Source organism: Equus quagga, chromosome 2, assembly GCF_021613505.1.
Source record: "Equus quagga isolate Etosha38 chromosome 2, UCLA_HA_Equagga_1.0, whole genome shotgun sequence".
In the NCBI taxonomy this organism is placed as follows: domain Eukaryota; kingdom Metazoa; phylum Chordata; class Mammalia; order Perissodactyla; family Equidae; genus Equus; species Equus quagga.
In genome coordinates, this window is record NC_060268.1 from 92,506,521 (window position 1) to 92,521,176 (window position 14,656).

Here is a 14,656-nt window from a genome sequence, read left to right on the forward strand (position 1 = left end):
AAAATGCTCATACTCTTTCTTCCAGCAGTTCCACTTTGGGGACTGACACCACAAAAACACTCACCAAATCGAGGAGAGACTATGTGTAATGTGTTCGCTGCAGCACGGTTTGTGACAGAAAAAAACTATGAAAAATATGTGTGAAATATTGAGGGCATCCAAACCAAAGTGGGGGGAGGATTATGGGAGATTCTCAATTTTCTATTTTATACAGTTCTGCAGGGTTTGAAATATTATATAACAAACATCTATTACCTTTGTAACCAGAGAAAGAACAATTAAGATATATATTTTTAAATTTTTTAAAACAAATCGTCACAGTAACTTAAGTGCTGTACAGAGTGGCTCACGTCCCAGCAGCTTCCTTTGGATTAAGGCTTCTCCCCTGGTCTTTCCGTCCTGGGGACACGGAAGGGTTACAGGGGCTGGAGGAGGGGAAGAGGAAGTGAGGTCGGAGGGGAGGGGAGGGAGGGAGAGAGGGAGGGGCCCCGCGCGGAGACCGGGCTGCGGCGCCCGCGCCTGGAAGCTGAACGCTGGACGCTGGAAGCTGGAAGCAGCCACCGGCAGGTGCGCCGGAGGAGGCCGCTAGGCGGTTCTTGGGGACACAGAAGGACGAAAGGGCAGAACATGATGTGGAGTTAGGTGGAGATTAGGACAAGATGGTGGGACCTGGAACAACGGTTCTCAGATGTGGTCCGCGGATCCTGGAGGGGGAGGGGCGCGAGTATCCGCGAGCTCAAAACTATTTTCGTAATGATCCTAAGGCCGAACCATGAGCCTTTCTCACCGTATTGACATTTGCACGAGTGGTGCAAAAGCAACAGTGCGGGAAACAGCTGGCGGCTTAGCGTGAATGAGGACAGAGGCACCAACTAGACCGGTAGTGATTTTATTGCTCATTGCCATGCCCTCTCCGTCTTTTTTAAAAAAATGTCTATTAATAAGGTATCCTTGGGTATACATCTTTCTAATGTTCTATATAATAAAAATGGGAAGTGGGAATGAAGCCTTGTGCGGCAGACCTGAGTAAGATGGTGTCTCCCGGGAAAGCCCTGAAGCTTGCTGGAGCCGTGAGCTGAAGCAGCTGCTTTTTCCTTGTAGCTGGAAAGATTAACTGATAGAGAAACCATAGTGATTCAGACCTGCATGTTGGCAGATATTTTCTCAAAAAGAAATGAAAGGAGCTGGTCACTTCAAGAAAATAATTGACATTATTTTTTGTCAATGATACAATTGGAGCTTTCAAGGGAAAATTAGAATTTTGGAAAACTTGTCTATACCACCCTGAGCTGGAGAGCTTCCCAATTCTTAAAGATGTTTCTAATGAGATTAGTGGTTTTATCAAATGTGATTTTTTTCCATATTGTATAATAAAATGTGTCAACTTTTGGAAGATCTCCATACCTCAGTGATGCGATATTTTCCAAATGAACAATGCATGAGTGCATGAGTAAAAGATCTATTCAAGAATGGATTTGAAAAAGGAAAAATAAAATCTTTTAAAAAAGGGGGCCAGCCCCGTGGCCGAGTGGTTAAGTTCACACACTCCACTTCAGAGGCCCAGGGTTTCGACGGTTTGGATCCTGGGCTTGGACATGGCACCACTCATCAGGCCATGCTGAGGCGGCATCCCACATGCCACAACTAGAAGGACCCACGACTAAAACTATATAACTATGTACCGGGGGACTTTGGGGAGAAAAAGGAAAAATAAAATCTTTAAAAGAGAATGTATTTAGGGGCCTGCCTGGTGGCACAGCAGTTAAGCAAGCACATTCCGCTTCTATAGCCCGGGGCTGGCTGGTTCGGATCCCGGGTGCAGACATGGCACCGCTTGGCACGCCATGCTGTGGTAGGCATCCCACATATAAAGTAGAGGAAGATGGGCATGGATGTTAGCTCAGAGCCAGCCTTCCTCAGCAAAAAGAGGAGGATTGGCAGCAGTTAGCTCAGGGCTAATCATCCTCAAAAGAAAAAAAAAGAATGTATTTGAATGTGACAAGAGTAGAAAAGGTGCATAGATGTTTCAGATTCCACGTTGCAATTAACCTTTGAGAAACTGTCACTTGTACATTTTGTTATAGTAAAAGAATGCCCTGGATGGGGCCTCACCTTGTCCTGTGAGCAGCCCATGCAAGTCAGGGTACCCCTGGTGCTTAGGGTGCCCACCACGCCCACATACATCCCCTCAGGCCTGGACCATGGTGCAGCGCTGGTACATGAACCAGTCCCAGGACGACTTGACGTGGTCCCACAGCCTGGAGCCACTGCTGCCCGCTGTGCCTGGAGCAGCTGTGCCAGCTCAGAGTCCTTTACTGGAAGCTGACAAATATGAGAATGATCCAGAATTAGAACAGATCCGAAAAGAGGAACTACTCCTAGATGGACATAAGAGCCATATGCAAAGATAAACTGCCAAATTGTGAAAAAAAGATGGAGGTGTTTTATGAGGAAGGAGCATCTGCACTCGGATGTAAGATTTGCTGCATCCTGGAGGGCAGCGGACACTTTGATGTAAGAGGACTAGTGGATCCAGATTTTCATGGAGAAAGGAGACATGATAACTCTTCTTGCAGGAATTTATCACTGCTTCACGGTGGATGAGAAGAACTACATGACGCCATGTGGCTGTTTGTGGGAGGAGCAGTGTGGACCTCGTACAACTGGCCAGCTGACCATTTCTAGGCTCAAGCACGTGAAATTTTTGGCATAGACAACATATTGATGCTTCCTGGGAGCTAACACACCCTTTGTAAAGATCCCAAACGTGATAACTGAGCAGAAAATCAATCACTTTCTCTTTGCTTTTATATCGTAGGCTTAAAGCTAGATTATCTTTCTTTTGCAAGATTATTTGATCAGACTTTTTTTTTTTTTTTTTGAGGAAGATTAGCCCTGAGCTAACTACTGCCAATCCCCCTCTTTTTGCTGAGGAGGACTGACCCTGAGCTAACATCCATGCCCATCTTCCTCTACTTTATATGTGGGACACCTACCACAGCATGACTCAAATGAAAGTTTTATCTCCTGAAATGTAACTGCTTAGATGCTCTATCTGGACATGATTCTTAGACTTTGAACCAGCTTATCAGTCAATGCCATGCCTGCCTTATAAGAAGCTTGTGGTATAAGAAATATATTGGGTCTTTGTCCCTGGTTCCTGGCACAGAGCTACTAAAACCCTCGGAATTTCCTAAGTGACAGGAGTGGCCTTTGTTATTCATAAGCAGCCCCTTTGAGCATCCCTGTTCCACTGAGACTGAAGCTCCTGTGCTCAGGACCCTTCTGGACCTCGCTCTGTGTCCTTCCTCATCTGGCTGTTCGTCTGTGTCCTTTATAATAAATGAGTAAATGTAAATCCAGGTTTCCCTGAGTTTTGTGACCTGTTCTAGCGAACTATGGGCCCCGATGAGGGGGTCATGGGAACCCCCAATTTATAGCCAGTCAGTCAGAAGTACAATTGTCCTGGATTTGCAATTGGCATCAGTCTTATGGGGCTGAGCCCTTAATTTGTAGGATCTGAGGCTAACTCCAGGTAGATGGTGTCAGAATTGAGTTAAATTGTAGGACATTCATTCCTCCTGAGAATTGGAGAATTGCTTGGTGTGGGAAAACTAACTAGAAAGGTGTAATGGTAGATGATATTACTAACCAGATAGAAGACACTTTTTTCTCCCAAAATTATGCCTCGGAGTGAGGAGTAGTAAGGGGGAAGAGCTCTCCTATTAGGGCACACTCTCAGTGGCATATGCCACATGCCACTTGCAACTTGCCTGTTCAAAATAAAGAAACTGCCTTAATTTAAATTTGTAAAAAGGCCACCTGTGTCTGGCCCCCCTCCTGCTGCACTGAAACCTCAAATTCCACAGACTTTGCATGAGGGCTCTAATTCTGTACGCTGCGTGTGCTTGTTTTCTCATCTCTTATTCTTTTTAAATTCATGCTTAACTACTCTGGGAGAGAAGAGCTGTAAACAGTTTTAATTAAACCATACTTATAGAAACCGACTTTCTTATACTCTATGCTTTTGGCATTGCTGTTCTTGAAAAATTAAAAGGTCTTTGATAAATGGGGGGGGGAGAATATCCTCAGTATCTGAAACAGCTGTAAAAATACTCCTTTCTTTTCCTTTCCCAACTACATGTCTCTGTGAGGCTGGATTTTCTTCATATACTTCAACCAAAACAAACTTCAGCAGCAAACTGAATGCAGAAGCGAGCGCGAGAATCCAGCTACTGCCAGTAAGTCAGACACAAAGAGATATGCAAAAACATAAACAAAGCAACGCTTCTCGGTAAGTTTTTTGTTTTGGAAAATGTAGTTATTTTTAAATGACTGAATAAATATTTTTTTTAATTTCTGCTTTAACTTTTACTTCTGTAAATATGGTTTTATATAACCCATATAAACAAAAGCTCTTTGGAATCTTCAACAACTTCTAAGAGTGCAAAGAGATCCTAACACCAAGAGCTTTGAGAATTATCCTGGCTCAACAAAAATGGGGACCATGTTATCAGACACAAGAAATTTACCATTTATGCAATAATACTATATCAAATATAGCCTGCATTTTTTTTTTTAAAGATTGGCCCTGAGCTAACATCTGTTGCCAATCATTTTTTTTTTCCTTCTTCTCCCCAAAGCCCCCCAGTATGTAGTTGTATATTCTAGTTGTAGGTCCTTCTGGCTCTGCTATGTGGGATGCCGCCTCAGCATGGCCTGATGGGCAGTGCTAGGTCCAAGCCTAGCATCTGAACCGGCGAAACCCTGGGCCGCTGAAGCAGAGCATGAGAACTTAACCACTCGGCCATGGGGCCGGCCCCTGTAGTCATACTAGATTGTCCCAAAAATTCCTTTAAGTGTGGGGAGGGAGTCTGGGATCCAGAGTCTAATCAAGGATCATGCATTGCATTTGGTTGTCATGTCTCATTTGCTTTCTCTAGTCTAAAGCAATGCCCTGGTTTTTTGTGGGTGGATGGGTGGAAGGTGTCTATAACCTTGCTGTTTATTTTTGAAGAATCCAGGGCAGCTATTTTGTGGAATGTCCTAACAATTACATTGCTTCTTTTGTCTGATACTTTCCTTAACATTAGATTCAAGTGAAACATTTTTTACAGGAACATTACATAGATTGTGTCATTCCCATTGCGTCACATTAGGAAGCTCCCGGATGTCCGTTTGTCCTATTTTAGTTATGCCTGACTAGGTTCAGGAACTGTCTTCCTGATGGCCATTTCATATGTCATTGCTCTAGGGCTATATGCTCTGTCTTCTTTGGCACTTAGTGGCTCTTTGTGGTTCCATATGTGGCCAGATTTGTCAAATGTGGTCAAATGTGTACTTGAAAACAAAACATACAGCTCCCTAATTGTATGCAGACTTCTGCACCTGTCCTTTTAGAGCATGCTTGTCGGTTGTTCTTCAAACAACCGTAGGTTCCTCACATCTGTATTCTTACAAATTCTTATCAGCTTGATCTATTAGTTTCCGGGAGAGGTGTGAACATCTCCCAGTGTGGCTGGGGATGTGTTCCTTTCTCTTTGCAGTTCCATCCACTGGTGCTGGATATATTTTGAAGCTGTGTTGTTAAGTGTTAGATTCATGTCTGTATATTTTTCTAGTGAATTATTCCTTTTATCATTAGTAGTAATGATCATCCTATACCTAATATTGCTTTTTGCTTTAGGATTTATCTTGGGTTATATTATATTGTGACACCAGCTTTATTTTGGTTGGTATTTGCCTGATATTTTTTTTTCATGGCTTTTACTTTCACTTTTTTTTGTCACGGTGTTTTATGTGTATCCACATGTAGCTGAAGTTTCTTTTTGTAACATACTTGAAAAGTCTCTGTCTGGGAGGGTGGGGGTCAAAAGGGGTGATTAGGCTCACATGTGAGGTGATAGACTATAATTAGTTTGTGGGGGGTAAACATGATGTGATCTACACAGAATTCAAAATATATTATGATGTACATCTGAAAGCTATATAATGTTATAATCCAATGTTACTGCAATAAAACATAAATAAATATTTAATAAATAAATAAATATAAAAATTTAAAATTAAAAAAATTTTTTTTAAAAAAGGCTCTATCTTTTAGGGGCCGGCCCCGTGGCTGAGTGGTTAAGGTCACGCACTCCGCTTCGGCAGCCCAGGGTTTTGCTGGTTCGAATCCTGGGCGTGGACATGGCACCACTCATCAGGCCATGCTGAGGCAGCGTCCCACATGCCACAACTAGAAGGACCCACAACTAAAATATACAACTATGTACTGGGGGGCCTTGGGGAGAAAAAGGAAAAGTAAAATCTTTTTTAAAAAGTCTCTGTCTTTTAATAGATACATTTAAACTATTCACATTTATAAGGATTACTGAAAATTTTTACTTATTTCTATCACTTTATTTTGTGTTTTCTATTTGCCATATTTTTCTTTTACTTTTTTCCCTAAGTTTTATTAACATATACTTGACATACAGCGCCGTATAGATTTAAGGTGCACGGCATAGTGATTTGAGTAACTCTTGCTTCTTTTCACATCCTTTTTAATTTTCTATTGCTCAATCAAGATTTCTTTAATGTCCTCCAGCCCCCTTACTGGTTTAGAAACTGTATATTCTATTTCTCCTGGTTTAGAAATTAAATTCTTGACTTTACAAAGTTTAAAACTCACTATTTTCTCTTTTTTTTGCGGGGGGGGAAGAGCAGCCCTGAGCTAACGTCTGTGCCCATCTTCCTCTATTTTATATGTGGGATGGCTTGATGAACACTGTGTAGGTCTGAGCCCAGGATCCAAACTGGTGAACCCTGGCCCACCGAAGCAGAGTGATGAACTTAACCACTAACCCACCAGGCCAGCCTCTCATTACTTTCTTTATCCTTCTTAAAAATATGAGAAACTTAGATGATTTCTCTCCAATTTCTCCTCTCCTATCTTCCATGTTATTATTCCATAGTATTTTAGTTCCACCGGGTCTTCTGACCCCCCTCTTTTGTTTCAAACAGATTGATCAACATGTTTGCTAGTTTCTTGGTTCAGCATTGTGACTTGCATTCCACTCCTACTTCCTGGGTTCAGTTTCCTAGTAACTGAGGAGCATGATTGAACAGGTCTTCCAATAAAGGTCTGTGCATAATTGACTTTTCTCTGTCTCAAATTTTAATTTTACCCTCACTTTTTTTTTTTTACTTTTTAATGAAGTATAATATATATATATATATACACACACATATACAGAAAAGTACACAAATTATTAATGTACAGTTTACGAATGTTCACCCAATCACTAAAACATAACATCACCAGCACCCCCAAACCCCCCTCAAGCTGCCTCCTAGGCACTAACTTCCCCAAAAGCAACCACTATCCTAACTTCAACTAAAATGGACTGGCTTTGCCTGTTTTTGTTTTATGTAAATGGAAGCAATCATACAGTATGGACTCTGTTGTGTCTGTCTTCTTCTCAATGTTACATTTGTGAAACTCATCCATGTTTTTGCATGTAGCTGTAATTTAGTAATTCTGTTGCCATATAAAATTCCATTTTATGAATCTGCTGGAATATGTGTATCCATTCTACTATTGATGGGCATTTGGGTTGTTTCTAGTTTGGGGCTATTACTAATGATGCTTCTGTAAAGGTCCTGGCACTTGTCTTTTGCTGCACATTTGTATGAAATTCTGTTGCATGATATTTAAGAGTGGATTACTGGGTCACAGGGTACACACAGGAGCGTTCAGCTTTAACAGACACTGCCAAAGAATTTTCCAAGTGATTGTCTAATTTATATTCTACCAGCAATGGATCAGAGGTTCAGTTTCTCTACATCTTCACTCATACTTGGCATTGTCGTTCTTTTCAGCTTTGGTCATTCTCATGGGTATATAGTGGTATCTCACGGTGGTTTTAAATGGCATTTCCCTGGAGACTAATGAAATGGAGCTCCTTTTCAGATGCTTATTTCCATTTGAATGTTCTCTTTTGTGAAGTGCCTATTTCAAGTCCTCTGCCTGTTTTCCATTGGATTGTCTGTCTGTTTGTGATTTGCAGGAGTTCTATATACATTCTGATATGAGTCCCCTTTTTGGATGTATGTATTGCAAATGTCTTCTACTCAATGGCTTGCCTTCTCACTCTTATAATATATATATATTTTTTTAAGATTTTTTTATTTTTCCTTTTTCTCCCAAAGCCCCCCCAGTACATAATTGTGTATTTTTAGTTGTGGGTCCTTCTAGTTGTGGCATGTGGGACGCCGCCTCAGCATGGCCTGATGAGTGGTGCCATGTCCACGCCCAGGATCCAAACCAGCGAAACCCTGGGCTGCCAAAGCAGAGTGTGAGAACGTAACCACTCGGCCACGGGGCCAGTCCCTAAATATTCTTCTACAAGATTTTTTTTTTAATAGCTGCCAAATAGGCATCATGTGCCTCTCCCTAGAGCAGGGGCTCTGCAATCAGACAAGCCTGGTTAATCTCCTGCCTTCATCCTCTACAGGCTGTGTAACTTTTAACAAGTTATTTAAACACTCCGGGCTTTAGCCTTCCTGGGAGGTGCCCAGGTCTACACCTGGGAGGATACATAATTGGATCTCAATCCCTAATAAATAGCTGATTGGTTTAGAAGCTTTGCATCAACTGAAACAGTGGATCATTAACTCAAGAACAGTTATTTATTCATTAAAGTCCCCTAAAGACCTGGGATAGGCCATATTTCATGAGTCCACAGTTTTATTGCATGTGACTAAGAACAAAAACACTGCATTAAAATGAATGCCCTGTGGTAGTTGAAAGGCAAAGTCAGCATTGGCAGCATGAAGGAGTGGCCACTGAACCGCCTAACCATATTCCCTTGTCAGATTGTCAGATTCTTCCCTTTCTCTAGAGGCTGTGGTTAAGAGAGGGTTCCAACCTTGTCTTAGCTGGTTGCCTTAGGAGAGAATTGGTTGATTTCTGTGTTTCACTTTATCATCTGTAAAATGGGTAGAGTAAAAGTTCAATACCAACCTCAAGGCGATGTTGTGAGGGTTAATGAGTATTACGTGAGGGAGGGTGTGACAAGTGTTAGGTGATCAGTGGTGGCCACCATTATTGTCACCCTCGGTGGGGTACAGACCAGTAAGATGTGGACATGTGAAGCTGCTCACTTCATTACTGAAGTGGGGAAACCCAAAAGGCTGGAAGGGGACGTGAGTCCTGTTTATCTGGGACCGGGGCGGCCCAGTGGCACAGCAGTTAAGTGTGCACATTCTGCTTCAGCGGCCCGGGGTTCACCGGTTCAGATCCCGGGTGTGGACATGGCACCGCTTGGCAAGCCATGCTGTGGTAGGCGTCCCATGTATAAAGTAGAGGAAGATGGGCACGGATGTTAGCTCAGGGCCAGTCTTCCTCAGCAAAGAAGAAGAAAATTGGCAGCAGATGTTAGCTCTAATCTTCCTCAAAAAAAAAAAAAAAAAATCTAGGACAGATGAGGAACACTGAAACTCATGAGAAGTAGTGAAAGACAAAATTCCTGACATCAGTTTGTCCACTGAGGTGCTGGCAAATGTTTTTAACAACCAGCTCTATGTAGGGTGTGTGTGTGTGTGTGTGTATGCTGACTTCCTGATATAAACGCTTCCGCAATGGCTGATTTCAAACTACCAACATAACATCTCTGAACACAGAGTCGTACAGATTCCCATTATATATATAGTATTTCCACCATATAGATACAATAGATATAAGTATACTCAAGAGAATAGATACTAGTCAAATAAATAAGAAGTGGTAAGTTTTGAGTCTTTTAATATAATTTACTTAATTGTAAGTTTATATAACAGTTTTTAATAATGGCTGTGTTTAACAACTGGCTTGTAAAATTCCTGAAAAATTAACATTTGGCTCTCATAAGTCTATACGAGCTGTCTCTAGCCACCACTGAATTAGTCCACTGGTCCTCATTTGGAGCCTTAATCGTGGACAAAGAGTAGTATTCATGTTTAGTTCAGGACCTGGCACCCCGGCAAGTGCTAAGTAAGGGCAGAGTCAATGTACTTCTAAAGACCAGTGCTCATTCCCTTGGTAACTGGGTCTCCTCCCCCAGGACACAGCCCAAAAGGTGACCTTTTCCTTCCCTGGCTCTTGGCTGTTTATCATTCTGATCTGCCAGCACCTCACCCTGTTCAGGATAGACTATCACAGGACTGCCTGGGACGTGCACGGAGGGCATCCTGGCCAGCCGCTTGCCGGAACTCATGTCAGATGCCTGCAAGGTCATCCAGATGGCCGGAAGGTGAACAGCAGCCCTGGGAAGGAGCTGCCTGCTCCTTGCCTCTCAGCCCCATGACATCTGTATTTTGGAGTTTGGAGTGCCTTTGGCACACAGACCCCACCAGTCCACTGCCCTCATGAGTTTCAAAACCTGGATCCACGCTACCACTTCTCAGTTTAACCTCACGTCTCTCCATTGCTTCTCTGCGCCTGCCAATAGCAGAGAGAGTCCTAACAGACTACATGCACTGGGTGCTCGCTCTAGAATTATCCCCCTTAAGCCTCATAACAACCCTATGAAGTAGGTACTATCCTTATCCCGGGTCTGTGGATGAGAAAGCCAGGGCTCAGGGTGGTGTGCATGATTACCCACGGTCGTAGGGGGAGGACCCAGTATTTTTCCTCTCTCCCTCAACTGTCTTCCTTCACGTGGTAATCTCAGTTCCTGCATGATTATTTTGCGTTCTTTAGCTTGTTGCGTACTGCTGAATGTTCTCAGCACCAACGCGGTTGTGGAAGCCACGGGTCTGAAAAGATTGCTCCAGGAGACAGTGTGCTGTGAGGATGGAGGGGGGGGAGAGGAGGAATCGCTGATGAGATCCTGGGGGACACTGACGCCTAAGGGGCCCTGAGGAAGAGGAGACCCAGAAGGGCTGGCACAGAAAGTGCCAGATGTCCAGGGGATGGTCTGCAGGGGGGAAGCTACAAAGTGGACGAGTAAGTGAGCACCTAAAGGTGTCCCCTGGACTTAGCACTCCAGAAGCCATCGGTGACCTTGGCAGGGGCCTTCTTTTATTTCTTTACCAAGTGGGGAGGAGACTGGAGCAGGCAAAGCAGGAACCTAATAGCAGTGGGTTGAAGAAAGGCTGGGAGGGAGCAAGGTGGGCTCAGCCAGTGTAGACTTCTCTTCCAGGAATGAGGAAGCAGCAGGGGGATGCTAGATGGAAGGATGGCTTTGGGGATTTGGGTTTAGGTTGTTGTTGTTGTTATTGTTTTTTTAAACTGGGAATATCCTTAGCAAATTTATATGCTGAGGAAAAGGAGCCGGCAGAGGTAAGGCTGAAGATGTCAGTGAAAGAGGAGGGTGAAGGCAAGAGGTGGCCGAGGCCACACCCTGAGGGGTCCAAGCCGCAGACTGGAGAACATCCCTTCCTCTCCTGGGGAGGAGGGAGCTGTGACAGGTGCTGTCCGGTGGCCTCTATTTCCTCTGACAAATGGGAGATAGAGAGTGATGGGGACCAACAGAGAAGAGTGGTGGAATTTGTAACAACCTGTTTGGGAGAACAGGAGGAGGTTGCCAAGAGACACAGCTGAAGGGCAGTGGGCGGTCTCCACAGGTGTGGCGTTGTCCCAGCAGCGATAAACCTAGGCTTCTTTGTGAATGCTGGTTACGTCTGTAGCTCTTAAGCTCCTTAAGCTCATTCACCATCTCCTTTCTTATTGGTTTCACCAGCAGGAGGTGATGCTTTCTCCAGGTTCTAAGGACAGCGCATCATGGCCACCCAATAAAAGGTGCACGAGGTGTCTCTGGATTTCTTTCCACCATATAGGTTACAAGATGCAGTCAGCTGTCTGCAACCTGGAAGAAGGTTCTCACCAGGGCCAGCCCTGGTGGCCTAGTGGTTAAGTTCAGCGTGTTCTGCTTTGGCAGCCGGGGTTTGGTTCCCCACTGAAGACCTACACCACTTGTCGGTCAGCGGCCATGCTGTGGCGGCGACTCACATCGAAAAAGAGGAAGATTGGCAACAGATGTTAGCTGAGGGCAAATCTTCCTCAGGAAAAAAAAAAAAAAGAGGGTTCTCACTAAACACAGAATCAGTCAGTGCCTTGATCTTGGAATTCCCAGCCTCCAGAGCCATGAGAAATAAATGTTTGTTGTTTAAGCTGTTCATTCTACTGTAATTTGTGACAGCAGCCCGAGCTAACAGAAAAAACGCACCTAGTGACTCCACTCACAGAATGAGGAAGTTAGTTGTTTTGCCCAGAACAGAGCAGGACTTTCAGCTCTAGGTCAGTGATTTTTCCACTGCAGCACGGGACGTACCACAAGGTACCATGGCCTCCAGAGGTCTCCGTTTACTTGATCAAACAGAAAATACGTCCTTGGAATTGGACTCAGTGCAGGTGTGGGAATTCATCGCGAGCACTGGCCCTTTTCCTTTGATCCAGATTTTACCGCTTCCATAATTTAGATCTGAGTTTCTTTAGGAGGTGGACAGGCTTCCTCTCTGATCTGTGGGTACTGGGTACACACAGCCCACCTGGAAAGAACTCTGTGTTCAATTAGTCAGGTCTGCCAAGGGCAAGGCAGTAGGAGAGTTAAGACCTATGTGCTAAATATTTGCCCAAGCTAGTAAGGGAGGGGAGGGGAGGTGAGAGTCATAAGGATTAGTTTTGCAGAAAAGCTTGGAAAAGGATGAGATTAAAGATTCCACAGAAGTCTTGGTTTTTCAGTTTGCTCACTGGGCAGTTGAGAGTAATGGCTGCTGATTGAGAATGTTTATGTCTATTTGTGGGAGTCAAGGCAGCGCGTATCCAGAAGAAAGAAGGGAAAACAGTAGGTCTTGGGGTTTGTACACCCCGCAACCCGGTTAAATCCAGAGCACAGTGAGCAGGGCAGTTACCAAGCTTCCTGGGCAAGGCCGCCTCTTGGCACCCAGACTTGAAAACACGGGAGGCCAAGGGCCTGTCGAAATAGCCTGGCAGGAAGAATGCTGAGTTTGTCTTCCCGCCAAAGGCAGGCACAGGACGTCCCAAATGCAGCCTGGTCCTTTACTCTAGGTGCAAATTCATTTAGATTCTGCGGGGCCTGCCACTTACACAGTTAGGCTGGCCAGCTGGCGGCTTCCTTTTTAAGAAAAGAATACAGAATTCGGCAGTAACCCTTGGAAGGGACCTCTCCAAGTGAGGAGCCCTGAGGCTTAAACTTCCGACAAGATCACATGTGGAGAAGAAAATAGAACACGGTGAGGGGAGAGCACACGAAGGAAAGAAGCTGGAGCAGTCAGAGAAGGTTGACTTTTGAGCTGCAAGCCAAGTGACAAGGAGCCAGCCATGGGGAGATCTGTGTGAAAAGCATTCTGAGCAGAAGGAAGAGCAGTGCAAAAGCTCTGGGGCTGAACCAGGCTTGGAGTGCCAGAGCTGGGAGAAGATCGAGAAAATCGGTGTGCCTGGAGTGTGCTGAGCCAGGGAGAGGCCTAGGCAGTGAGTTCAGAGGGCAGGGTTCACGCTGGGCCTCGAAGGCCTGGTAACCACATCCTTATTCCAGGATCTGTGGGAAGCCATCCAAGGCTTGTAAGTGAGGCTAGACGTGAAAAGATCATTATGCTGGTGTGCAGAGAATGGCTGGCACAAAATCCCTAAAAGAGGGTGGTGAGTGGAGGTGGGGTGTCAGCAGGACCTGGTCCTTCTAGGTCTGACTGTCAGGAGGACAGTCCCCGGGACAGAGGGTGTTTCCTCCCATTTCCCACAGAGGGTCCCTTGGAGAAGCCCCCTGTTTCTCGTGGTCACCCCACAGAGCACTTTGGGGACAAAAGGGTTCATCTTTCTCTGCGCTGCTGGACTTTCCAGGTCTGGGCAGCTTCGGAAGTCCTGGGTCAATCCGTGGGAGACAGACAACCTCAAGGTGACTTAGCAACCCCCAGGGACCCCAGGAGTGAGCACCCTTGTTTCCGGAATATCTGACAGCCACGTTTGCTGGGAAAGGAAGATGAGCCCTCTGAGCAGCCTCCAGGGTCCACTGGGGCCACATCCTCCTGGGCCCCGGGAAGACTGACCCCACTGGGAACCTCTGAGGGGCTCCCGCCTCCAGTGGGAAGTGTGTGGCACAGGGGGAAGAGGCCAGAGGGACTGAATTGCTTCTGGAGAGGGGAAAGGAACACAGAGGGGTTAGAGGGCCTTCCAGCCAGGGAAGGGGGTGGCCGGGGCCTGTGGAGGATGACCCGTGGGCGGGGATGTGGCCTTTCCACCAGGTCCCCCAACCTCCGGCTGAAGGGACCACGGGCCTCCCTCGGCAAGGCCAGGTCAACGCCTCTGCAGCCCCTGGAGTCGAAGGCAAGAAACCACTCAATGTGGTGGCTGAAGTGCGAGTCCCTGGCTGGGGCTTGGGAACGGGGTGATCTGCAGGGACGGGAGCTGGGTCTCCCCCGGTTCCGGCCCGTGGGGAAGATTTGGGTTTCAGCGTTGAGTTTGGGGCATCAGAACAAGGGATCTGGGCAGGTGAGAGTGGTTCCCAGGGGGCCAGGAGGAAGGCGTTTGCCCACAGTTCAGGTGATGAGAGAGAGGTAGCAAGCTGTACAAGGGGAGGGAGAAAACGGCCTTGAGAAACTCGAGGACCTGGGGAACTGGTTGGGGGGCCGGAGGCCTGCCTTGGAGGGAACAATAGCTGGGGAGGGGCCTGGGATT

At 45.6% G+C, this 14,656-nt stretch overlaps 1 long non-coding RNA gene across 5 annotated transcripts; it reads left to right on the top strand.

Moving 5' to 3' along the window:
• The first annotated feature begins 495 nt into the window (after positions 1-495).
• On the top strand, positions 496-12,141 carry LOC124236249 (uncharacterized). 5 transcript variants are annotated; one of them, XR_006887675.1, is made up of 3 exons: positions 496-880; positions 2,577-4,294; positions 11,706-12,141. It is a non-coding gene; the product is annotated as an uncharacterized LOC124236249 (long non-coding RNA). The 5 variants fall into 5 exon arrangements; XR_006887676.1 differs by having other exon boundaries at positions 4,155-4,294; XR_006887677.1 differs by having other exon boundaries at positions 503-567.
• The last annotated feature ends 2,515 nt before the right edge of the window (positions 12,142-14,656 follow it).